The 24,698-nt window shown below is 47.5% G+C and overlaps 1 protein-coding gene and 1 long non-coding RNA gene across 2 annotated transcripts in view; both read right to left on the reverse strand.

The window, feature by feature from the left end:
• The window catches only part of LIMS1 (LIM zinc finger domain containing 1), an 82,406-nt gene that overhangs the window by 57,461 nt on the left and 247 nt on the right, over positions 1-24,698 (reverse strand). The window lies entirely within an intron of this gene.
• Positions 16,776-24,618, reverse strand: LOC139039065 (uncharacterized). The gene is made up of 3 exons (XR_011492216.1): positions 21,377-24,618; positions 21,019-21,137; positions 16,776-20,336 (listed from the first exon to the last, which is right to left on the reverse strand). It is a non-coding gene; the product is annotated as an uncharacterized lncRNA (long non-coding RNA).

The following is a 24,698-nucleotide window of genomic DNA, read 5'->3' on the forward strand; positions in this document are numbered from 1 at the left end:
TTCTCCAGGCAAGAAAAGGAGGAGTGGGCAGTCATTCCCTTCTCCAGGGTATCTTCCCAACCCAGGGATTGGACCCTGGTCTCCTGAGTTGCAGGCAGATTCTTTACCATCTGAGCCACCAGGGAAGCCCATATTTGAACTTCTAAATATGATAAAAAAGAAATTAATACAACTTATGAGAGTAAAGATTTAAGTAAAAAGCCAAGCAAAATTTGTTTACAAATCCCAGGCATTCCTAGAAAACTTCAGTTCAGTTTAGTCACTCAGTCATGTATGAATCTTTGCGACCTCATGAATCGCAGCACGCCAGGCCTCCATGTCCATCACCAACTCCTGGAGTTTACTCAAACCCATGTCCATCAAGTCAGTGATGCCATTCAGCCATCTCATCCTCTGTCGTCCCCCTCTCCTCCTGCCCCCAGTCCCTCCCAGCATCAGGGTCTTTTCCAATGAGTCAACAATGGCCACCAAGAGGTGGCCAAAGTACTGGAGTTTCAGCTTCAGCATCAGTCCTTCCAATGAACACCCAGGACTGATCGCCTTTAGGATGGACTGGTTGGATCTCCTTGCAGTCCAAGGGACTCTCAAGAGTCTTCTCCAATACCACAGTTCAAAGCATCAATTCTTCGGCACTCAGCTTTCTTCATAGTCTGACTCTCACATCCATACATGACTACTGGAAAAACCATAGCCTTGACTAGACGGACCTTTGTTGGCAAAGTAATGTCTCTGCTTTTAAATATGCTATCCAGGTTGGTATTACTCCTTTCCTGCCAAGGAGTAAGCGTCTTTTAATTTCATGGCTGCAATCACCATCTGAAGTGATTTTGGAGCCCCAAAAAACAAAGTCAGCCACTGTTTCCACTGTTTCCCCATCTATTATCCCATGAAGTGATGGGACCAGATGCCATGATCTTCGTTTTCTGAATGTTGAGCTTCAAGCCAACTTTTTCACTCTCCTCCTTCACTTTCATCAAGAGGCTTTTTAGTTCCTCTTCACTTTCTGCCATACGGGTGGTATCATCTACATATCTGAGGTTATTGATATTTCTCCCAGCAATCTTGATTCCAGCTTGTGCTTCTTCCAGCCCAGCGTTTCTCATGATGTACTCTGCATATAAGTTAAATAAGCAGGGTGACAATATATAGCCTTGACGTACTCCTTTTCCTATTTGGAACAAATCTGTTGTTCCATGTCCAGTTCTAACTGTTGCTTCCCGACTTGCATACAGGTTTCTCAAGAGGCAGGTCAGGTGGTCTGGTATTCCCATCTAGTGTTTATTAAACTGTGTAAAAGTACTCTTTTACCATATCTAAAAGAGAAGTAGGTGTTATGCTCAGAGAATTATAAAAAAATGCTTTTTCCTTTTTTAAAAACTATGGATGCAAACTCTGTGACATCCAGCTCCTTGGCCCCACCCTCACCCATTATCCATGGCCCCAGCAACTCCATATCTATGTGCCCCAAACCATCAAGGTAACAAAAATGCCCACAAGTTCCCAGTGGCTCCTTAGGGAATGGGCTTCCCTGGTGGCTCAGCTGGTAAAGAATCCACCTGCAATGTGGGAGACCTGGGTTTGATCCCTGGGTTGGGAAGATCTCCTGGAGGAGGGAATGACTACCCACTCCAGTATTCTTGCTTGGAGAATCCCACGGACAGAGGAGCTTAGTGGGCTACAGTCCATGGGGTTGCTAAGAATCGGACACAACTGAGCAACTTTCATTTTTCTTTCCTTAGGGAATGGTTCTAGTTCCACTGATAACTACTCATCCAGAGTATTTCTGAGGCCATCAAGCTACCTAACCGCCCAAGCGCTGACCACCTGAAGGGCCTTCCACTGCAAGCCTCCCCTCCGCCCCGAGCCTCCTGCTCTGTCTGCGGCCCCTCCGCCACTATCTCAAGCGCAGACAAACATCAAACTGGCCTCAGTCCAGTCCCTCCTGAGGCAGGTGAGGAGCGCGTGTCCTGTCAGTGCCACCTCGTGACTCCTTCCGTCCTGCTGGCACCTCTGTGGGTCAGGTTTGGCTACAGACTCATGAATCCTACATCACCCATCATCCAAATGCCCCCTCCTATTCTCAGGAAAGACTAAACACCCTGGATGATTCAGACTGACTTCTGGAACAGTCATTGCAAACCAAGACACAGTTTTTCAGGGAAAAGAGTGAAGAGGGCCCATGAGAGGAGGTGGGCACAGGAGGGTTCAACTGCACTGCCCCCGTCCCCACCGCAGGCCAGGGGGACAGTGCAGACCCTCTGTCCAGGACAGCAGGACCCCGAGGCTACAGAGGAGCAAAGGGCCCAACAGACCCCAAGGAGAGAAGGGGAGAGGGGAGGACAGCTGGGAACAGAGAGGTGGCTGTGCTAAAGAGCGAGGCCGGCAGCCAGGCTTCTGCCTCAAGCTTACTTCGGGGGGGTGGGAGGGGCAGGGGACAGGGGAGGGTCAGGCCAGGCCGCACAGGCATGGGGCCAAGCTTGCTGACTTCTGTTTCCCACTGTGTGAAGAAGCGTTAGCTCCCATTTTAAAAGCATTTACTATGCGTCTGTGTGTGTGTGCATGTGGGGCTCAGTTGTGTCCTGCTCTTTGCAACCCCATGGACTGTAGCCCACCAGGCTCCTCTGTCCATGGGGATTCTCCAGGCAAGAATACTGGAGTGGGTTGCCATTTCCTTCTCCGAGGGATCTTTCTGACCCAGGGATCAAACCCGTGGCTCCTGCATTGGCAGGCAGATTCTTTACCACTGAACCATGTGGGAAGCCCTATGCCTGCAAATGTATTAAAAAAAATACACCACTCCATGTTTAAAAACTCAATCCCCCTTGACCATGGAGGGAAAGTTACAAATGATAAAACAAACTAGTAAGGAGAAAAGTAGTGTGAGAAGTCAGGACTGATGCCCACAAGGGTGCTGGGACCTGTTACTAAGTGGATGCTGCCAACAGTGGCTAAGTACTCTGAAAGTAATAAGAGTATCCCCCCTGAATGTGGAGGTATACTTACTCGAATTATTAAATTTCAACATGGGACTGGGCAGGGGAGAGATGAGGATACAAAGCATAGAGTACTTGGAGGCCATAAAAACGCTCTGGAGCTTCCCTGCTGGCTCAGTGGGTAAGAAATCCACCTGCAAATGCAGCAGTCCTGGGTTCAACCCCTGATCCAGAAAGAACCTACATGGTATGGAGCAACTAAGTCCTTGTACACAACTACTGAGCCTGCTCACCCAGACCCTGTGCACGGCAACAAGAGAAGCCACAGCAGTGAGAAGCCAGCGCATCTCAACTAGAGGGTAGCCCCCACTCACCACAACTAGAGAAAAGTTCATGCAGCAAAGAAGACCCAGCACAGCCAAAAATCAATCAATGAAAAATTTCAAAGACCCACTCTGTATGATACCAGAATGAAGAGACACATGTCCTTATGCACTTCTCCAGACCCACAGAATTACAACATCAAGTGTGAACCCTAATGTCAACTAGGGGCTTTAGGGACCACAATCTATCAATGTAGGTTCATCAGTTGCAACAAACGCATCATTTGGTGAGGGATACTGGTAACAGGTGAGTTTGTGCACGCGTGGGGTAGAAGGTGTACAGGAAATCCTGTATCTTCCCCTCAACTTTGCTCTGAACCTAAAAATACACTAAAATATAAAGTCTTCTTAAAAAAATTAGCGAGGTTGTAAAAACTGAACAATATTCAATTAGCCCCCAACTCAAGCATGAAAAGTCTGAAGCCAATTCTATATTAAGTTTGCAATTTTGGAATTTCCATAAGAGCCATATAATACATTTCATTAATAAAATCATGAGCAACCCACAAAAGCTCGCTCAAGTCCAAACTGTAGCTGAAAAACACAGTAGTGTAGCAGCAATCTGGGGATGATCATCTTGAGTAAGGTATGTCACATTTCTCACCTGTAAAACACGTATGGCAACACTAGCCATGGGAGTTTCATGTGGCGTTCAAGTTGAAGTGAGAAAGTTACACCCCAGAGTCATGAGTGACAGCACCCTCCACAATGCAATCTGAGACTGAGTGACAGGCAGAGGGGAGTTCGGGGTTCAGCAGCCTGAACCACAGGTACAGGGTCTGTGCAGAGGGGGGTCCTGGGCAGCGTGAGAGCGGCCAGAGGGAGGAGAGCCCCCAGGTGGGGTACCCATCAATGCGGAGTAGACGCGTCTGCCCCGCACAGGGTTGTGTGAGCGGGGACAACATGCACAACCCTTGTCTGCGAAGTGCTCAAACAAAAGCAACACCAGATGCTTTCCAGAGCTTTAATCAGCTGTTCTTTGAAAAGCTTTTTCCTGATGCTGTCTAGTGTTCTGCGGCCCCTGGAGAAATTTCACCCACTTCAAAATGGAAATTCAACCACAAAACTCCTGTATTGTGTACCCTTAAGAAAAAGATATTCAAAGCCTTAGAAAATATTCAGACCCAATCAAAAGCAAGACCCATACAAAGAGCAGACTTTCAACCACACCCCTCGACACACACAAACTCCCAAGTAGGTTTCCACTTTATTTGGATTCAGGTGACTTCTAAACCAGAACCTGGAGACTGAATAAAGATGTTAAAGCATAATAAAAAAGGCCAAAATTGAGTGCAAACCCTAATCAGCCATCTACTACCTGGGAGGAAGGTCTTTAACTTCAGTGAGCTCTTCAAAAACCAGGCCCCTCACCACCACAGCTGGCTATGGGTGTCAGGGGTCTCCTCAGCCCCTTAAAATCTTTGCTCTGATGTCGTGACAGTGAAGTCTGTTTCCACCTCCCACCCCTAGACATTTCTCCAACCTCCTTTTCTACCCATCACTCCTTACCACCTAGTACATCTGACGTGTTTGGTTCTGATCTCTCCCCACAGCAGAGATATAAGCCCCTCAAGGATGGGAGCTCCGTCTGCTCAGCTTCCTTCTGTGTCCCCAGAGACTGGGACGTAACTGCCCACAGTGAGGTATCAGCCCCACTTAACTGAGTCTGCGAATTCAAGTGAATTCATTCACCCCTCCACTGGGGCTAATATCACCTACTGTATTGCAGGGTTGTTTTGAGGATTACTTAGAAATAAAAAAATAAAAGAACTTTGCCAAGGCAGAATCATGAAGAAACAGAAAATCTGAGCTGGTAAGATGACTGACTCAGTAAATAAAACCTCCCAGAAAACAAAAGTCTAGGACCAGACTTTTATTGAATTCTACCAAGTATTTAAGGAAGAGTTAATACCAATGACTCTCAAATTCTTCCAAAAGATAAAAGAGGAAGGAACATGCCCAAACTCATTTTAGAAGGCCAGCATCCATCACCCTGACATAAAAAACCAGACAAGAATATTGTAAGAAAATAAATTATAGGCTAATATCCCTAATGGACATAGATGTAAAAATCCTTAACAAAATATTAGCAAATTCAACAATACCTTAGAAGGAACTTCCTTGGTAGAAGAGTGGATAAGAATCCACTTGCCAATGCAGGGTACTCGGGTTCAATCACTGGCCCGGGAAGATTCCCACATGCCACAGAGCTACTAAGCCTGTGAACCACAACTACTGAACCTGTACTCTGGAGCGTGTGTGCCACAACTACTGAAGCCCATGCATCCTACAGCCCATGCTCAACAACAAGAGAAGCCATCACAGTGAGAAGCCTGCACACCACAACTAGAGAGTAGCCTCCTCTCGCAGCAACCAGGGAGAAGCCTGTGCAGCAATGAAGACCCAGCAGAGACAAAAATAAATAAATAAGTTATTAAAAACAAACAAGCACTTCATGCACTGGCTGGCACATAGAACACAACTCCCATTAGTTTCCTTTCAGTTTTCCAGTCAAGATAACCGGCTAACAGCTGCTGAACATTCCAGGCAGGAAACTCTAAAAGCATGGCTGAAAGATCGCTGCAGGCAGTTAAAACACTCGGGGAAGCAGGGCCTCCTGCTGCAGAGCTCCTCAGTGTACCTGTGACTGTGAGAGACTGTGAGCGTCTCCACCTACAACAAGGTCAGCACAAAAGTCGAGAACAGGTATAAAGTTACTAACTTGACAGAGAAATTCTACACCTTCCGAATCTAAAAGGAAGAAACAAGACTTGTATTCATATGGCTTCTTTTCATTTCATTTTTCTAGTAATCCATTTTTATTGTCCACAGAAGCACAGGTCAACAATGAACTGGAAAAAGTTTTTTTTTAACAATTTTATTTTCTTTCTTTATTTTTGGCTGTGTTGGGTCTTCGTTGCTGCTTGGGCTTTGCTCTAGTTGTGGTGAGTCGGGGCTTCTCCCCAGTTGTAGTGTGCAGACTTCTCTAGTTGCAGAGTTCAGGCTCTAGAGCACACAGGCTTCAGTAGTTACGGTTCCCGGGCTCTAGAGCGCAGGCTCAGCAGGTTGTAGGACACAGGCTTAGCTGCTCTGAGGCATGTGGGATCTTCTTGGATCAGGGATCAAATCCATTGTCTCCTGCACTGGCACGCGGATTCTTTACCACTGGGAAATTTTTTTTAAAGAAGAGCCTCACTCTTCACTACAACTGGGGGAGCACTGGCCAAGCATGCCTGGTGCAGTCCAGGAAGCCACAAAGAACCAGCAAAGTTCGCTCACACTGCACGTTCAAGAACTGTGGGTGGGCCAGGTTCCAGGCCAAGAGAGGATGGATTGGGGGGGGTGGGTGCAGACCCAATGAAGGGAAATTCCTGGAGGTGAAGGAGAAACACTAAGACGCACAGGATGGGCACAAAGTCAGGTGAAGATGCAAAACGCTGCAGTTGCGGTTCCCAGGTTCTCTGTCCCCAGCGGCTCTGTGATGGTCAGGCCACCCACAGCACCCCCAGTGCCCACACATGAGCCCCACGCACTTCATGGCCCGTATGCCTGCGTCTCGTGGCAATTTTGCAACCACTGCACTAAATCCACATTTCCTGGGAGAACTTCACCCTTTACCCTCCTTTCTAACATGTCAGGGCCAGTGATTCTTGGCCTGCAGGCAGGCAGACTGTGGGTCAGACCTGGCCAAGCTCCCAGAGGACACGCAGCTCCAAGGGAGACCTTCCCCATCAGCCACGCTTGGGGCCACCAGCCCCTCCACCCATGGAACAGCTCCCCCAAGCAAAGACTCAAAGCCCACTCCTCTCTGTGTCTTCTTAGCATACAGGATTATGTGTTAAATGCACAAAAGCTAAACAGCAAGAGTCTTCTGAGAAGAAATGAAATGTGTAATGTTCACCGTCTGAAAAGGTCACTGTGCTCACTTTTCCCTTCAGCTAAAGTGTTTACAGGATGTTCTGTGAGGCCGCCTGGCTCCCTTCTCTCCTGAACGAGAGGCCAGGGGAGCTGTCAGCATTTCCAGGAGACCGTCCACTGCCCACCTCAGTCAGCCATGTGGGTGTTGAGTGATCACACGCACCCATGTTTCCTTTCGGGGCGTCCACACTGCTTGCCAACAGCTCCACAAGAACATCCAGGACAGCAGAGCAGGTCTGAAATGTGGCTCAAACCCTTCTCAGTTCCCATCCACCTCCTGGGACCCACAGAACCACCACTGCTTCCACACAGGATGAGATGTGGGCAAAGACCCAGACCTGTAAACTACCTGGTATTTCACGCCAGCCCTTGAACGGCTTCTCTCCTCCAGCAGAGGCCCTCCAGAGACAATCTGAAAAGCAAGCTTTTGTCTTACCAGTTATTACTGCTACTTATAAACACCGAGTCTCCTGTACCGCACTGTAACCCGAGGAAGGATGCGCGACAGCCAGGTCCCTCACAATAAATAATACACAGACACTCAGCACTTACTGCAGAAAGGAAAGCAATAAAACTACTAACATGGTGTCCATAAGCTTGTTCATAGCCCAGAGATTTTAACAAGAGAATCAGACATTTGCAGTGTCTAGCAGCTTGGAAAAATGCTACCATGTTAGATTCACTGGAAAAGGCCTTAATGCTGGGCAGGACTGAGGGCAGGAGGAGAAGGGGTCGGCGGGTGGCTAGATGATGAGATGGTTGAATGGCATCACCGACTTAAGTAGACATGAGTTTGAGCAAACTCTGGGAGATAGTGGAGGACAGAGGAGCCTGACATACTGCCGTTCATGGGGTGACAGGGAGTCAGATACCACTTAGCAACTGAACAACAACTACATTAGTAATGTATATATAACTAATGTAGAGCAACTGAACAACAACTACATTAGTAATGTATATATAACTAATGTAGAGCAACTGAACAACAACTACATTAGTAATGTATATATAACTAATGTAGTTGAGGTATAAAACAAATGAGATCTACACACCTGTCCCTCAGCTAATCAGACTTACTCCAGTCCTCCTGGAGCCCGGGTCTCTCTGGTCTCTGGGTCCTCAGGGGCCAACTCTTCAGCAGCAACAGGAGCGGCTCTGTGGCCCTGCCTCAGCCCCGCAGGTGAGGGCCGCAGGCCAGTTCGTCGTCCCCTCCCTCAGGGCCTGTGCCTGCCCAGCTCTTCGCCTCCAGGGTGGTCACATCCCCTCTGAGACACTGCTGTGAGAAGCGTCAAGCCTGGGAAAAGAGGGATGAAGCCTACTCGAGTCAGTGGCTCTGTCTTTCTCTGGGGAACTCAGGGCCTTGTTACTTTGCTACTGAAAAGGTTTCCTCCCCGACACCAGCCTGCCAGCACTTCTGGCTTCCAGAAACCCTGGGTTCTGGAAAGTGGATCTCTTTGGGGCCAGAGAGGATACTGTATTCCTGTCACATCTTGACACTTACTTTTCTCCACACAAACAATATAAACAGCCATTGAATCCTGTCTACCTTGAGGAAACAAGCGCTCTGTAATTGCTGCAAGCACGTCTCCTAGCCGAGACGAATGCATACCTCTCTCCGCGTGTGCTAAACACTCGCCAGAGCGAAAAAACACATGAGCTCCTTCTTTTCCCCCAAATAACTATCCCCTCCCTTGTCACTCTCTCTCCCCTACCCTTAAAACCGGCATGATGGGAAAGGAATTTCTTCCACAAATAATGGTGGGAAAGTGGATCTCCATATGCAAAAGGAGGAAGTTGGGCCCTTATCTTGAACTACTTAAAAATATTAACCCCAAATGAATTAAAGACCTAAAATTAAAACACAAAACTCTATACAAGAATCCAAGACGAAAACACAGGGGAAAAGCGGCATGACACTGGATTGGACAAGGACTCCTTGAATATGACACCAAAAGTGCAGGAAACAAAATAAAAATGGACAAATTTGACTACATCAAACTTAAAAATTTTGTGCATCAAAAAAGTCAACCAACAATCAACAGGGTAAAAAGTCAACCTATGGAATGGGAAAATAGATTTGCATATCATATATGTGATCAGGAGTTAATATTCAGAAACAAACAAAAAAAAATCACATAATCCAACTAAAATCTAGGCAAAGGACTTAAAACAGACATTTCTCAAAATATATATATATATATACACACAAATGGTCAACAGAGACATGAAAAGATGTTCCCCATCACTAATCATCAGGGAATGTAAATCAGAACCACAATGAGATACCCCCCTCACAGCCACGAGGATGCCTATTACAAAGCAAAACGAAACAAAACAGAAAATAACAAGGGCTGGCGGGGATATAGAGAATCTGGCAGCTTTGTGCACTGTTGGTGGGGTTGTAAAATGTGCAACAGCTATGGAAAAATGTACGGGAGTTCCTTAAAAAGTTATAAGCAGAACTACCAAATGAGCAGCAATCGCATTCCTAAAGTGTGTATCCAGGAGAACTGAAAGCAGGGTCTCAAAGGAATATTTGAACAGACGTTCTCAGTAGCATCAAGCACAATAGCCAAGAGATAAAAGCAACACAAACATCTATTGACAGATGATAGATTGTCACTGAACCCCTCAGGGAACACCAACCACACAGCCTTAAAAAGGAAAGTCTGACACATGTCTCAACATGTATGCACTCTGATTTTGTGCTCAGTGAGACTAGTCCATCACCAAGAGACAAATATGGTGTGATTTCCCTTATGTTAGGTATCTAGTGTAGAGAGGCCACAGGCAGAGAAAGCAGAACCCTGGCTGCCAGGGCCTGGTGGGGAGGAGCCAGGAGACGCTGACTGCAGGACACAGAGATTCCCTTCGGGAGGATGAAAATGTTCTGGAGGTTTGATTCACAACAATGTAAATACACCTAACACTGCTGAACCACACACTAAAAATGGCCATAGTGGCAAATTCCATGTGCTTCTAGTCACAACGTTTAAGAGAAACACCATGACACACTCGGCAGAGCAGGAGTTAGGGCCCCACCAGCTCAGCCCCTTGCTGGGTGCTCAGGTGAAGCTGCAGTCTGGCTGCAGGCTCCCCATCTCTACAAATGAAGGAGTAAATAACACATGTCCTAAGACGCTGGCCTGAAGCTTACAGGAGAACTGCTAACACAGAAGACACGCACAGCTGGAGGGTGGCCCCACCCGCAGGGGCTGCATCTGTGTACCACATCATCAGAGCTGCCCCTGGCCCCATGAAGGAGAGGCTCCCTGAGCTGAGTCCCTTCCACTCCAGGTGACCTGCCAGGAGTCCTCACGGGAAGGGCTGTGATCCCCACTCTGCTCACGAGGAACCTGGCTGGATCAGGGTTGTCATTGTTCAATTGCTGAGTCTTGTCTGACACTGAGACCACGAACTGCAGCAGGCCAGGCTTCCTTGTCCTTCACCATCTCCCAGAGAAATGGTGGTTGTATTCCCCTTACCAGTGAAAACTATACGTGATGTCCATTCCAGTGTGAGAGCCCCTAAAACCCTGTGACCGCCTGTCCTTCACAGACAGGAGCCAGGGCTGGTGGTGAGAAAACAAATCTGAGGACATGGAAACAGAGGGGCATAATATAGAAACAGGCCACAGGACAGTTTCCCACAGGTCAGTTACATAATCAGACTAAGAGAGATAATTTTTACATTTACAATCTACATTTCCCAAAACTGGTTTAAAAGGCTATCTAATCTCAGGCCTATCTTTATATATATATATATATTTACTTGGCTGGTTCAGATCTTAATTGTGGCATGTGGAATCTAGTTCCCTGACCAGGAATTGAACCCAGGCCCCCTGCATTGGTAGCTCAGAATCTCAGCCATTGTACCACCATGGAAGTCCCCTCAGGCTTTTCTTCAAATGAGGTCACTTCTGTTGTTTACTTGCTAAGTCAAGTCTAACTCTTGGCAACCCTATGGACTTTGCCCACCAGGCTCCTCAGTCCATGGGATTTCCCAGGAAGAATACTGGAATGGGTTGCCATTTCCTTTTCCAGGGGATCTGCAAGGATTGAACCTTCATCTCCTGCATTGGCAGGCAGGTTCTTTACCACTGAGCTACCAGGGAAGCCGCTCAAACAAGGTCAGGCCCTCCTAAACACTCATTTTCATACTTAGCTGTCTTTCAAAGCAGTTTTAACTCTAATACAACATATTTCTTGGGCTTCCCTCATAGCTCAGTTGGTAAAGAACCCACCTGCAATGCAAGAGACCTGGGTCCAATTCATGGGTCTGGAAGATCTGCTGGAGAAGGGATAGGCTACCCACTCCAGTATTCTTGGGTTTCCCTTGTGGCACAGCTGGTAAAGAATCTGCCCACATGAGGGAGACATGGGTTTGATCCCCGGGTTGCCAAGATCTCCTGGAGAAGGGAAAGGCTACCTACCCACTCCAGCATTCTGGCCTGGAGAATCCCATGGACTGTATAGTCCATGGGGTCGCAAAGAGTAGGACACGACTGAGTGACTTTCACTTTCTTTCAACAGATTTCTTATTTCTTTCTCCAACTAAGATAGAAAAGAGCCAATCAATGCCCTCTGTGATGCTAAAAGATGAAATCACATGTCAACTACACTGAATCTGAGACCTCTGCCTCCATCGTGCATTAGAGCATCCATTGCCCATCACCTGCCAGAGACATATCACCTAACGTGGCAACATCACTAAGCATCTTCCATACCCACAGTGTAGACAGGGTCCCCCAGGAGCCCAGGACACAGGCTGAGCTGAAAGTGAAACCACGCACCTCAGACTGGGACTCAAACACACTGAGCTGGGAGGCCAGCCCAACCTAAACCCTGACTGGGGCTTGAACCTGAAGTCTTTTAACTGGGATCACACACCTTATTTTGACACTTAATGAAGCTCAGGTTCTGGATGTCTCATCACAGAGAGAATTCAGTGAGAGACAAAGTCTAGGTAAGAAGAGGATTCATTTAGAAACACACTCCACAGATGGAGTGCAGACCACCTCAGAAGGTGAGAGTGGCCCCAAAATATGGCGTGGTTAGTTTTCATGGGCTGGGTAGTTCCATAGGCTAATGAGTGGGAGGATTATTTCAACTATTTTGGGGAAGGATTGGGGATTTCCAGGGATTGGGCTACTGCCCCCTTTTGGTCTTTGGTGGTCATCCTGAAAACTGTCATGGTGCCTGGGTGTGTCAGTTAGCCTGCTCAGGTGTTACAATGAGCGTACACTGAGGCTCAAGGTCTAGTGGAAGTCAACTCATCTGCCATCTTGGACCCTTTTGGCTCTAATCAGCTTATGTCACCTCCTCGAGCTATGTCATTCTTTCACAGGGTTGCACCCTGCCCCCTCCCCATTTTAGGAGGAGGTCAGAGGTCAATCTAGTCACAAACAGCCCTGGGTAGAGACAGATGGGGCTGGAGAGCTCAGGGTTCCAGCCCAGCACAAGCCTTCAGAAGCTCGGGCTTCTCCTCGGGGGCTACATGGAGCTCTGTCCATCCCTTCTTGTGACCCCGGCGGTCAGGCCCATCAGGACAAGAGCTGGGCCACTGGCAATGCTGTCACCCATGCCTCCTCCTGGGAAAGAGGTCAGGAGTCAGGGAGGGGAGGTCACAGTCATTGACGGGATGGATGGGAAAGGCTTCACCAAGGAGGCCACATCTGAGAAAGACCCTAGGGGTGGTGGAGTGGGCCCTGTGGTCATCTTGGACCGAGTGACAGCTGGTGAAGGTTCTGGGTTGGAGGCCTGGCTGGTGAGCTGGAGGAACAGCAGGGACACAAACATGGCCAGAGTGGTGTGGACAGGGCTGGATACAGGGTGGGAGGTCCCCTGTTGCTGTGAAGACCAGGGCTGTTCCTGGGTCAGGGGATACCCACAGAGGCCTCTGAGCCTGAGGACAGGGTGGGACTCTGGCTTTATGGAGACCAATCCAGCTGAGGTTTGAACAGCTGAGTGGTGTGGGGGCGGGAAGCTAGGAGGAAGGTAGGGGGTGGGGGTGGTCAGAAGACAGATTCCACAATCCAGACGCTGGTGATTGGACCTCATCATGACTTGGCATTTATTCACTGGGGGCAGGGGTGAGCCATGCCCAGGAAGGGCAGTGAGGCATTGCCCACCCCACCTCTTCAAGGACCATCTGGTGTGAGCCCGAGGTGCGGGGGCATGGCAGGTGGGGACCAGGCTCCATCTCTCTACTGGATCCCCAGCACCTGGGAGGGGCCCTGGTAGGAAGGTCTGAAGAACAAATGACCACTGAATAATGGCTCTCAAGGCTGATGTAGTGTCAAACCATTTATAAATGCTTGCCTGTTTGCGTCATTGCTGACCAACTCATAGTCACAACCTAAAAGTTGAGAGCTACATTTTATTCTGTGGGAAGTTTTAGGACTTGAAGCCAAGGGGACAGTATTTCAAGTGACCCTGAGAGAACTGCTCTGAGGAAGTGAGGGGAAGAGCCAGCTTATGTAGAGGTTTTTGCAACAAAGGGAAGGTAGTCTGAACATCAGAAGATGATTGTTAATTAGAGAAAAACAGATGCCCCAAGTTAAAGAGCTCAGCAATTTTCTGTGTATGGGAAGATGCAAGAGTCTGGGTTCAATGAAATCATTCCTTTGACATCACCTCCGCTCTCTGGGGCCAGTATCCTGTGTTTTCCTCTCTCTTTTTTTCAAAGTCTTTATTGAATTTGTTACAATATTGTGTCTGTTTTATGTTTATGTTTTGGTTTTTTGGCTGCTAGGCACCTGGGATCTTAGCTCCCTGACCAGAGGTGGAACCCGCCCCACCCTCCCCCTCCCCTCTTGGAAGGTGAAGTCCTGACCACTGGGCCACCAGGGAAGTCCCTATCCTGTGTGTTCACTTCCTGAGCGTCCTCAGGGCTCACCATGGAGAGCAGCTGCAGTCTGACGGCTGATGGACGGCAGGCGTTCTTTCCTTCCTGAGTTCCCTCAGGGCTCACCAGCTCACCATCCATGATGGCTGCAACACTGATGACCATGACATCCTTGTTTACTGACATGGCAGGAGACATTCCATTTCTCAACTCATGCACACACATGCACAGACACACACACAGCTCACAAGCACGTGCAGAAGGGGATTCCAGATCCTGCAGCAAGCGCGTCACAGAATGAGCTCCACTCCACAGACGCAGCACTTGAGGGTGGAGGGTGACAGGCTAGGTTAAAAGCAAAGTGATTTTAAATGTCAAGAGTAGGATTCCTCCTCAGAGGTCAGCACCACCACACCCTCTCACAATCCAGAGGTGAAGTCTAACTGAATATAAACCAACACTCTGCTGCAAAATAAGAGTAATGGTTGGGAAGTTATTAACAGTCAATCATAAGACAAAAAGTTTTTTCTTACTTCCTGTGGAACAGAAGCTAATACTGATCACAGTCAATTACAACCAACTCATATTTACAGACTGAGAAACCAGAAGGAGCGTCTTTGACTGTGTGCATGAGCCGCTGGGGACCACACACTGGGTATCTCAGACACTTGGAAGCTGCCGGGGACACTTAGAAACTCTCAGGACCAATGTCCACATTGTCCACAAGGGCGTCCATCATGGCCGCGAAGGCGGGATCACCACAGGGTCTCCACCTGCACAGACTCTGAGCTGAGGCCAGTCTGGGTGTGGAGGCCAAACCACACAGGATAGCTTCCACAGGAGACCGAGGTCAGCCTTCCTGAGGGCGGGACCCAAGCACCGCATCAGGCACCTGGCAGGGCGGCTGCCGTGCCATTTTCCTACCGTTAAGTGTGTTCCTAACAGTCTCCTCACAGCTGATGTCAAAGGGTGTTTGCCTCAATTACCTGCTGCAAACTAAGCCCGTTTGTCACATTTTAAAAAAAAGAGAGAAATGCCAGAACAGAGGCGGTGAGGACTGTGAAAACCCAGAGGGCTCTGCTGGGCTGTTAGCAGGGAGCCCACAGTCCCACGACAGGGAGGGCAGTCACTGCATCTGGATTACCTGTCCTGCTGGGAGGGGTCAAGAATGCTGCAGTGAGATGTCCTCCTGCTCCTGCACCTGTTTCTGAGGTGTTTAACGGCCCGAGGTTACTCCTCTTTGCTGGGAAGTGTTAACAGAACAGTAAGATCTTGTATTTTACATCTCTAGTTCATTAAACATTCAGCCCTTTGTTCTGTATGGGTCATTAAGAAATCATGTTTACTGACAGAAATAAACCAGTTCTTTTTCAAACACACACGAAGTTGGGGCCCTGGACACTAGCAATCTCATGAAGCATTTTACACTTCAAACTTGGAAACTTTGATTTACAGAAACTATCTAGTCTCTGATTTTGAGGAAAGAGGATAATATATACGAAACCAACAGGGTTAATTTGTATATTCCAGGTGGATAGTGTCAGAATTGAATTAAACAGCAGGGCAAACTGTAGTACAAATAAGGCTGCATTTCACGTCACATTCTCTTCTCATTTAGAATTACTTTCTTGGATTTGATTTACAGAAGTGGAAATTCTGAATTACAAGGTATAAATCATTTCAGACTTGATATATACTGCCAAATTGTTTTCCTAATAAATTTTACCAATATATCTTCACACCTGGGATATAAGGTAACTATGTTACAAACTTTACCAGTGATATAAGGTACCCATGTTTTAACAAGATCTGCTAACACTGTAAAACTGATAGTATCTATTTTAATATGCATCTCTTTGATGAATCACTAATTATGCTGCAACAGGTTTTGTACTTTTGTACACACATATACTAGGTGCTCATATTCTGATCAATTCATAATACTAATGCTTTCTATCTTGTTTTGTTGCAAATGTTTTTCCCAATCTGTCTTTTGTTTTTAATTTTCAGAAATTTATTCTCCTTCCAATAAACCTTTCCTTTTGGTTCTTAAAACTTCTGAATTTAAAAAGTACTTCTCATTCTAGGAATCTGAGAAACATTCCTATTACATTTTCATCTGGCTGGATTTTATATGTAACTATTAAATATTATCCATTTGGAATTTCTGCTTATGTAAAATGAGACTCTAAGGCAATAAACTGGCTTTTCCCCCTAACTGCTAACAAAGGATCTCACCGTTTTATGGCACTTAAAGGAATAAGTTTCCTCTTTTCCCCTGAAAACCAGGTTACCCCAGACTCTGTGTGATGAGCCGTGATGGGTATACACAGATAACATGGCTCCCCCCACTTCCACTTTCCTCCCTTCAGGAAGCAGCTCTCTGCTGTTCTTGCTCCTTTATTCCTCCAAAGAAAGAAACATCAGGACAATTCTACCAATTTCACCAAAAGACTCCACCTGGAATTCTGATTAACGGTACTGAAATTAAATATTAATGTGGAAACTGAAGAAGTTCACAGGAAAAACTGTTAATGTTTCACAGGGAAAATTTCACCCCTACCCATGGAAGCCTCACTGGAGCCTCCGCAGGTCCGAGAACTGTTCCCGTGCTAACCCCAGGAAGGGATGGAATACTAAAACACCACACAGAGTTACTGAAATCACATGGAGTTAAAATAAGCCTTCAAATTGATTTTAACGCCAACTGAAGCCATCTTTATTAGCATTTACTCAGGAGTGACTTTATGGCTACATTTAAAGAGCTCTGTTTCACTAAGCCAAAAAGAATACACACAAAATAAAACATGACACCATCATTTATTCATTTGACAAGTACTTCCTGAGTGCTTCCTTCGAGCTCCGCACTGTCCATGGGTGTGGCATACACAGGACTCCTGACAGCACCGGCAGCTTTTGTGGACAATGGTGCATTGTTAGAATGTAAGCTCTTTATCAAAATGCATCTAACAGACCCAACCTCAGACTTTGACTTTCATCCCCTCATTTGTTCAGCTAAGCTCCAGGAATGCTTCCTCCTGGGAAGCTCAATTAGCCTGACTGTGCAGAAGAAAGCTTAACTGCTAAAAAGTTCCCAAGCCTCTGTCCCTGGAGCTCCATCACCCACTTAATCTGCATCTGCCGAAGCCCCACATTCCAGACACTGTCACCACAACTTCCTTCATAGAAAGCATCTCAATGACTGAACACATCATCAGAAAGAGATGCGGGAGTGTGTTTATTTTAAAAGTCAAAAGGGCTCTCACGGTCTCCAAATGACCTTTGTGGGAAAACCGAGACCTCTGAAATTTTGAGGAATCACTGGAACTTTTTTGTCTTTTGTCAAATTCAATGGACAGCTATGTAATACAGTTAAAGCATCACTTTCCACATTTCACTGCTGTCATTTGTTGTCACCAGTAAACCGGGAAAGGGAAAAGTACCTGAGCAGGGCTGGGAGGCCCAGGTCTGAAGCAGAGAAGCAGAAGCCTTGTAGCCTGTGTACAAGTACCCATGCTATACACTCTGTTAACAGCATCCAGAAACTGCCTCCAGCAGACATCTGCAGATGCCTTGAGCTTTGGGCAGATCTGGCAAATACCCAAAGACAAAAAGTGCTTTCATTTCCTGGTGTGAGTAGGCCAGCATTGAAAAAAAAAAAGGGACATTAAGTCCAGAATCAGCATTAAATTATTTCAGACAGTAGCCTGGCACCCAGTTCAAAGTTACATCACTGCAATTCTCGTCTGGCCTACGAGACAGATAACCTAGTGTCCTATACAAATATATTTTTTAAAGTTTTTATACTTTTTTCATCATTATCCTCAAACATGTAAGTACAGTCAGTTGCCCGAAATGGGCTAAGTGCTAATAGAACCTTCCAGATTCTAGTCAGGGCTGAAGCTCTTCTTTTCTTAGACTCATTTTTGAAAACAGAGAACCAGTCTCAGCTATGTTTACAAAGAATCCACGGCTGTTACAAAAACATCACTGCCCACACTGGGAAAACAGAGTCTGCTGGTGTGCTGGGTGAATCACCCCAGCTCAAGATTCTAATGAAGACCCCACTCTGTCCCCTCCCACACGTCCCACTGTGACAAGCCCACGCTGCAGGCCGAAGAGACAGCAGTTCCGGCAGCAGGGCATCAGCACCCGAGGGAAGCGGTGTATCCCGGTGCGGGCCCCAACCAAACGGCGATGTTCCAGACACCACTTTCCCACACACTCTCTGAATGAGAAAATTAGAAAGTAGTGAGTGAATATTTACTATGTTCTAAAATTTCCTATTAGAATATCGGATAGAGGCATTCAACTCAAGCCTGAGGAATTGGGCTCAGGTTTTAACCTAAACTCAAACATCCGAAGAAAAAACGCAAGCTGGAAAGAAACCGTAACTCAGAGGCCTGAGGTCCCTTCTGTAATCCCATGCTTAAAAGCAGGCTCATCTTCATCTATTTCTGCATCTGCCTCCAGGACCCAAGGCTGAGAACTGCTTTTCATGAGGGCGTCAAGGCATGGGGCGGGTGGGGGGCCGCGGCACCGATCTCTCACCATCGTGTTCCAAAGATGTGAGGAAGATCTGCGGGGTCATCACATCCTGCCCCGCTGTCCTCAGAGGGTGACAGGAGGGTGCTGGCACCTCCCCCTGAGGGTCAGCACCTGGACCTGGCCTGGCCGGGCTCGGGGCTCACGGCGGGCCTGGTCCCCACCGTGTCATTGTGGAACAGGGGAGTGAGGCTCACACGTGACGTGGACAACATGCTTCTCCGAGCTCAGGTCTCCCACTCAGCAGGAGGCAAAGGGGCCAGGTGCTCAAGATGAAACACACACCCCGAATTCCGTGAAGAAGATGACCTGACACATCCTCCAGCTGGGCCTCAAGTGTGAGGTCTACAACCTCCACATTCAGAAGGAAGGACCGTCTGGCAGTGAGACAATGCAGCCCCTCGTGACCGCCACACTCAGGGCACGACTGCCTACCACACAAAGAGGACACCCTGACAGCCAGGAGAAGCGGGAGCCTTGGCCTCATCTGAATGGGAGGGGACACAGGGAGGGGACACCGGAGTAGGGGATGCGGGAAGGGGATGAGGCTGGGCACCCACCTCGGCTCATCTCACCCCAACCCTGTGAGGCGGTGGCTTGCCAATCTCCTGCTCTGTTTCCATCTGTAAAGTGGGCATAAAAGCCCTGCCTCAAAGTGCAGCCATCTAAGATTTGTGAAATAGATGTTTAACACCTTAAAGTACTTGTGTAACCACAAGTTATTAATAAAAGGTGGTTATTAACAAGAAAGTTTCCAAAAGGGCGGCCCAGTCATGAGAAGAAATAATCTAACAGGGAGGGCTGAGCATCTCTGAATTTCTCCCCAAAGGTCCCTGGACGCCAGGTCTCTGCCACTGGGACGTCACACACTGCAGGGTTCAGCTAAACCACGTGTGCAGGCCAGCTCCCCTCACCCCAAGTCTTATGGCTTTATTGAAAGCTTGTCACAGGCATCCAGCAGAGCCGGCTGTAGACTTGTCAATTCACTGATGACTGAAGAAAAGGAGAAATGAAGCCCATCTAAATCCAATTTGTTCTTCCTTGGACACCTAACAAATCCGATGAAGATGCTCCTTTACTTCTAGAGACTATGATTTGCCAGATAAGACTAGATACAGATACAAGTAATTATGAGGCTTCCCAGGTGGCACCAGTGGTAAAGAGCCTGCCTGCTGATGCAGGAGACATAAGAGACACCAGTTCAATCCCTGAGGCAGGAAGATCCCCTGGAGGAGGGCAGGGCAACCCACTCCAGTATTCTTGCCTGGAGAATCCCACAGACGGAGGAGCCTGGTGGGTGACTGTCCACAGGGTCACAAAGAGTTGGACATGACTGAAGTGACTGAGCATGCACCCACAAGTAACGACAACATAAAACACCGCATGGCAGTCACCTGAAGCAGGTCAAAGTGTTCTCGGAGGAAGGACATGAGCTCTGAGCCCTGAGGCTCCAGCACAACCTCAATCCATGTCTCAGGAACTCAGCATCCAAGGGTCAAGCGGCCACTCTGCTCCAGTGGCCAAGAAGACACAGGAGAGGAAGGTTTTCCAGCCGTGTGAGCAGAGGCCCTGAGGTTGGGGTGTACAGGGTGCCTTCAGAGACCACGGGCTGGGGGGGCTAACGACCAGTCAGAAGGTGACAAACAGCCTGAGTGCCAGGTGCAGGAGTCCGGACCTTATCTGACAGGCAATCAGGAGTCTTCTTAAAATTCTGAAAAGAGAGGTGACATGCCCAGTGTGGTGCTCCAGGAAAACATGAAATTGACATGAAGGACAACACACTGAAAGATTCTCGAGAGCTGGGGCCACTTCCCATCCCCCTCGAATCTCTGTGGCCGTACCCACCAGGCACCTAAGAACCCGCTGCCGAGTCCTCCGTGTCGAGGAGGACGAGGACCCACTAGTGGCCCAGACACCTACCGTGTCCACGTGTCCACATGCCTGCCACCCACATTCCCTGGGCGGGCCTACGCGGACAGCAACGCGCCCAGCCTCAGGAGCAAAAACACACACATGAAACACAACATGAGGACTACCACCCCTCCCCATGAGAAGTAACCTACAATCTGTCTAAGCAACTGCTCAGACTCGTCCCCAAATGGATGAGCCAGAAGAGGAGCCCCCCAACAGGAAGGACTGTCAGGGTGGGCCCTGAGAGAACAGCGTGTGGGGTGGGAGGAGACCCTGGCCTCCCAGAGAAAGCACCATGATCACTGGGACATGGGTCTCAGAACAGCAAGTCTCCAAGGATGCACTTCACAAATGGAATCGACTTGAAAGAGACTAACATCCGGGACTCTGTGACACAACAGCTCTGTGGTGACATAGAATAATCCATCCAGAAATATCCAGAGTTATCCTGTTCATGTGGCTCGGATATATCAAAGTCTCACCTGGGTGGGGTGTCCCAGAGCCATGACCGCAGGTACAGCCGGGAAATTTGAGTGAGACCCAGGGACTGCATGGCTGTTGACGCTGTGACTGGGATCACGTACCACAGCTTTGCAAAACTCTATCAAGGGGGAAATGGGGGAAAGAATACACTGGTTCTTTCTGTATTATTTCTTGCTCCTGCGTAGGACCTTACCTGACCTCAGGGAAGTTACTTCAGTCTGGGGTGTCCCACTCCAAGCTCCCCTAAGGGCATTCACGCTTGCCCCCCACCCTCTGTTCCCTCCCTCAGGACACACAGCACAGCCTGCTGTGTTTGCAGCCTCCCAACCCAAACGGCAAAAGTCACGGTGGACTCACCAAGGCAAATAAGTTCCGACATGAAAAAGATGCAGGAATGAACCCCCTCCCATGAGCTCCTGTGTGGAAACATCTGACGAAACAAGAGAGGACGGGACATCTCACGAGGCATAAGGCTGCTGGAGGGTCCACGGAATGTGGCAATGGGCAATCAACTCGTGTTTCTCAAATAACCTAAAGCTTTAGGAAAACAACCTGGCCACAGGCCAGCGTGTAATGTAGAGGACACTCCTGTGGGTGGGAAATCACAGCTTAAAGCACAATTAGGAGAAATGTAAAATCGACGAATGGTTTGAGATGCTTCCCCTTCTATTTAAGGGCAGCCCTAGCTGAGAACATGACCTACACTGAGGTTTACTTAAACGATCATCTGAGGAACAGACACGGGATTACTGAAAACAGAGGCTTCCGGGGGAAAGCTGAGCTTCCATCATTGGCCTGGATCCACCTCCCCCAACCTGTAGCCCCTGGGGGCCTCAGGGGGTCAGGAAGATACTCCCTCCCTTTGGGGAGGAAAGGGAAAGCCACCCACGTTCAACAGGAGAAAGAGAGTCCAGGAACAGGTTCAAGGGCGCCCCAAATTAAAGAGGGGTGAGGACCGTGGTCCTCACATCCTAAGCCTGCAGGGCACACGACATCCAGACAGAGCCATCTTCCCTACTGCCAACTTCTCACCATTTAAACTAAGAGCATGGATTCCTCACACACAAACAGGCACAGGGCAGTGAAGATCTAGAAGAAACCCCACCAGGGCATCACCCCTCTTCATGACATGCTGGCACTGTGCCCCAGAAAAATCCTTCAATGCAAAAGCTGCTTTTCCCACAGTGGTTCTTCAAGTGCCACTAAAACACCTCCCAAACAGAAAGCACTCACTACAGCAAGCACTGGACATTCATTTTTTTTTTTTTCTCGACACTTATTTCTAAGAGAACTCTTCGTAGATACTTCTTTTTAAATATTCCAAGAATCTCTTCTTCCCTCCTGATTTCAGATGATGTTAACACTGGTTCTCAAAGGGTGGTCTGGAAACCCTGGAGGGTTCCCAAGGTCTTTTTAAGAAGCCTGCGGATCAAAACCGTTTTCATAATAATGCCAAGAAGCTCCCGCTTCCACTGCAGGGGTTTGATCCTTGGTTGGGGAACTAAGATCCTATGGCCACATGAAGCAGCCATAAATAAATGACTACATAAAAAATTAATAAAATAAAAAAAATTGTTGTTCTTTAGTCGCTAAGTCATGTCCAACTCTTTGGGGACCCCCTGGACTGTAGTCCACCAAGCTCCTCTGTCTATGGGATTTCCCAGGTGAGAATACTGGAGTGGGTTATCGTTTCCTTCTCCAGGGGATCTTCATGGCTAAGAGATCAAACTTGTATCTCCTGCATTGCAGGAGGATTCTCTACTGCTGAGCCACCAGGGGAATTCCCCCCCACCCCCCGCCAAATACAATTATCTCAATAAAAGTTTCAAATAAAAAACATACATCCATTCTCAAAGCAGCATTATTCACAATAACGAAAAGGTGGAAACAACCCAAGTGTCCGCTGGAGGATGAGTGAATAAACAAATAAATGGTATAAACACACAATGGAGTATTACTCAGTCTTAAAAAGAAAGGAAATTCTGACACACAATACAAAATGGATGAACACTGAGGATGTTATGCTGTGTGAAACAAGCCAGTCACAAAAAAGCAAAGACAGGATGATTCCATTTACACAAGGTCCCTGGAATTGTCAAAATCAGAGACAGAAAATACAACAAGGGTGATGAGGGACTGGAGGGAGAGGGGAATGGGAAGTTGTTTAATGTAGAGTTTCAGTTTTGCAAGAAAAAAGGGTTCTGGAGATAGACAGATGCTGGTGATGGTCACACAACACTACAAATGCATTTAGTACTAAAAAGAAAGAAAAAGTAAGGAACTGCTAAAGGAAAATTCAGGATAGCAATGTGATGGGATCAGAAGATAAGCAAGGCTCTTAAAAGGACCTGTTTAGGAACTTCCCTGGTGGTCCAGTGGTTAAAACTCCAATGCAGGGACAACACTCTCAATGCAGGGATGCAGGGGTGCAGGTTTGATCCCTGGTTGCGGAACTAAGATCCTACATGCTGTGTGGTGCAGCCAAAGAAAATAAAGGGAGATGGTTATACTCAAGTCATATTGTATCCATTGTATTGTCATTCTTCATACCTTACATATATGTTAAATTTTGTATCCATTTAATTTTCAATAAATTTTTCTAGAAACAAAAAATTGTCCTTAATAAAGCAGTACCAATTATTGATGTTATTAAATCTCGACCGCTGACCTTCTGCTCTGTTTCTTGTGATGAATGAAGCACTTGGGCCACTCACCACAGTAGGACAATTGTCTGCAGGGCAAGCAAGAGGGTGACCCAGGGACCACTCAATCAGACGCTTTTTTTCACGGTCTACCGTTTTTACCAGAAAGAATAACAAACTATGGTTTTTAGGCTAGCATTTCACAGACATTTCTTGAAACTAAACAAAGCAAGCCTGTTACTTTGAAGAAAACAACTGACAAGAGTTTCCTACCAATAATAAAAATGAAGCTTTCAACTGAGAATGAGAATGTTGGAAAAGTTCTTTCCACTGCCCGGAGCTTGAGAGACAGTTTCAAACCTAAAGATCTTCTAAGGAGAGGATGAGAAGTGATATTAACAAATGTTACTTAGGGACACTGTATAAAGAGATGTGTCAACATTTGGAAGATCTGCCTAACTTAGTGAATCAACACTTCCAAACGAGGAACATGCCTGTTACAATCAGGAGCAAGCCCCTTGAACTTCAGGGCCCGCGGAGAATTTGAGCGTCACCGCGAGTGAAAAGCTCCTGGTAAGGCTGAGGACTCCACAGCGAACTCATGTTTTAAGAAACATTAAGTTACCCAGTTTTGGAGTAATAACAAAAAATACCGCAACTACGTGAAAAACTCCCTCTTCCAACCGCATCTCTGCGTCGGAGCGGGCTTCGGATTTCAAGCAAAACGGGCCGCAGCGGACTGAAGGCAGATCAGGCAGGGAAATGCACACATTTAGGAGATTTGCACAATGTACAAGTACGGCTCTCGTCACACTGAGTTTTTTGTTAGGAAAATGCTATTTTCATGAAGCATGCGTTACACACGTTGAAATCACAAACTCATTTTACATTTAATGAATGAGTAAATATCCTTTAAGGTATGTTCTATTTCTAAACAAGTAAATCTCTAGCCTTGAGCCGTCCCCGCCCTCACGGACACCTCCTGCGACCCGAGCAGGGCTAGGAGCGCCGGGCCGAGTCGCGGTCCACTCGGGCCC

Source organism: Odocoileus virginianus, chromosome 2 (assembly GCF_023699985.2).
Source record: "Odocoileus virginianus isolate 20LAN1187 ecotype Illinois chromosome 2, Ovbor_1.2, whole genome shotgun sequence".
Classification (NCBI taxonomy): domain Eukaryota; kingdom Metazoa; phylum Chordata; class Mammalia; order Artiodactyla; family Cervidae; genus Odocoileus; species Odocoileus virginianus.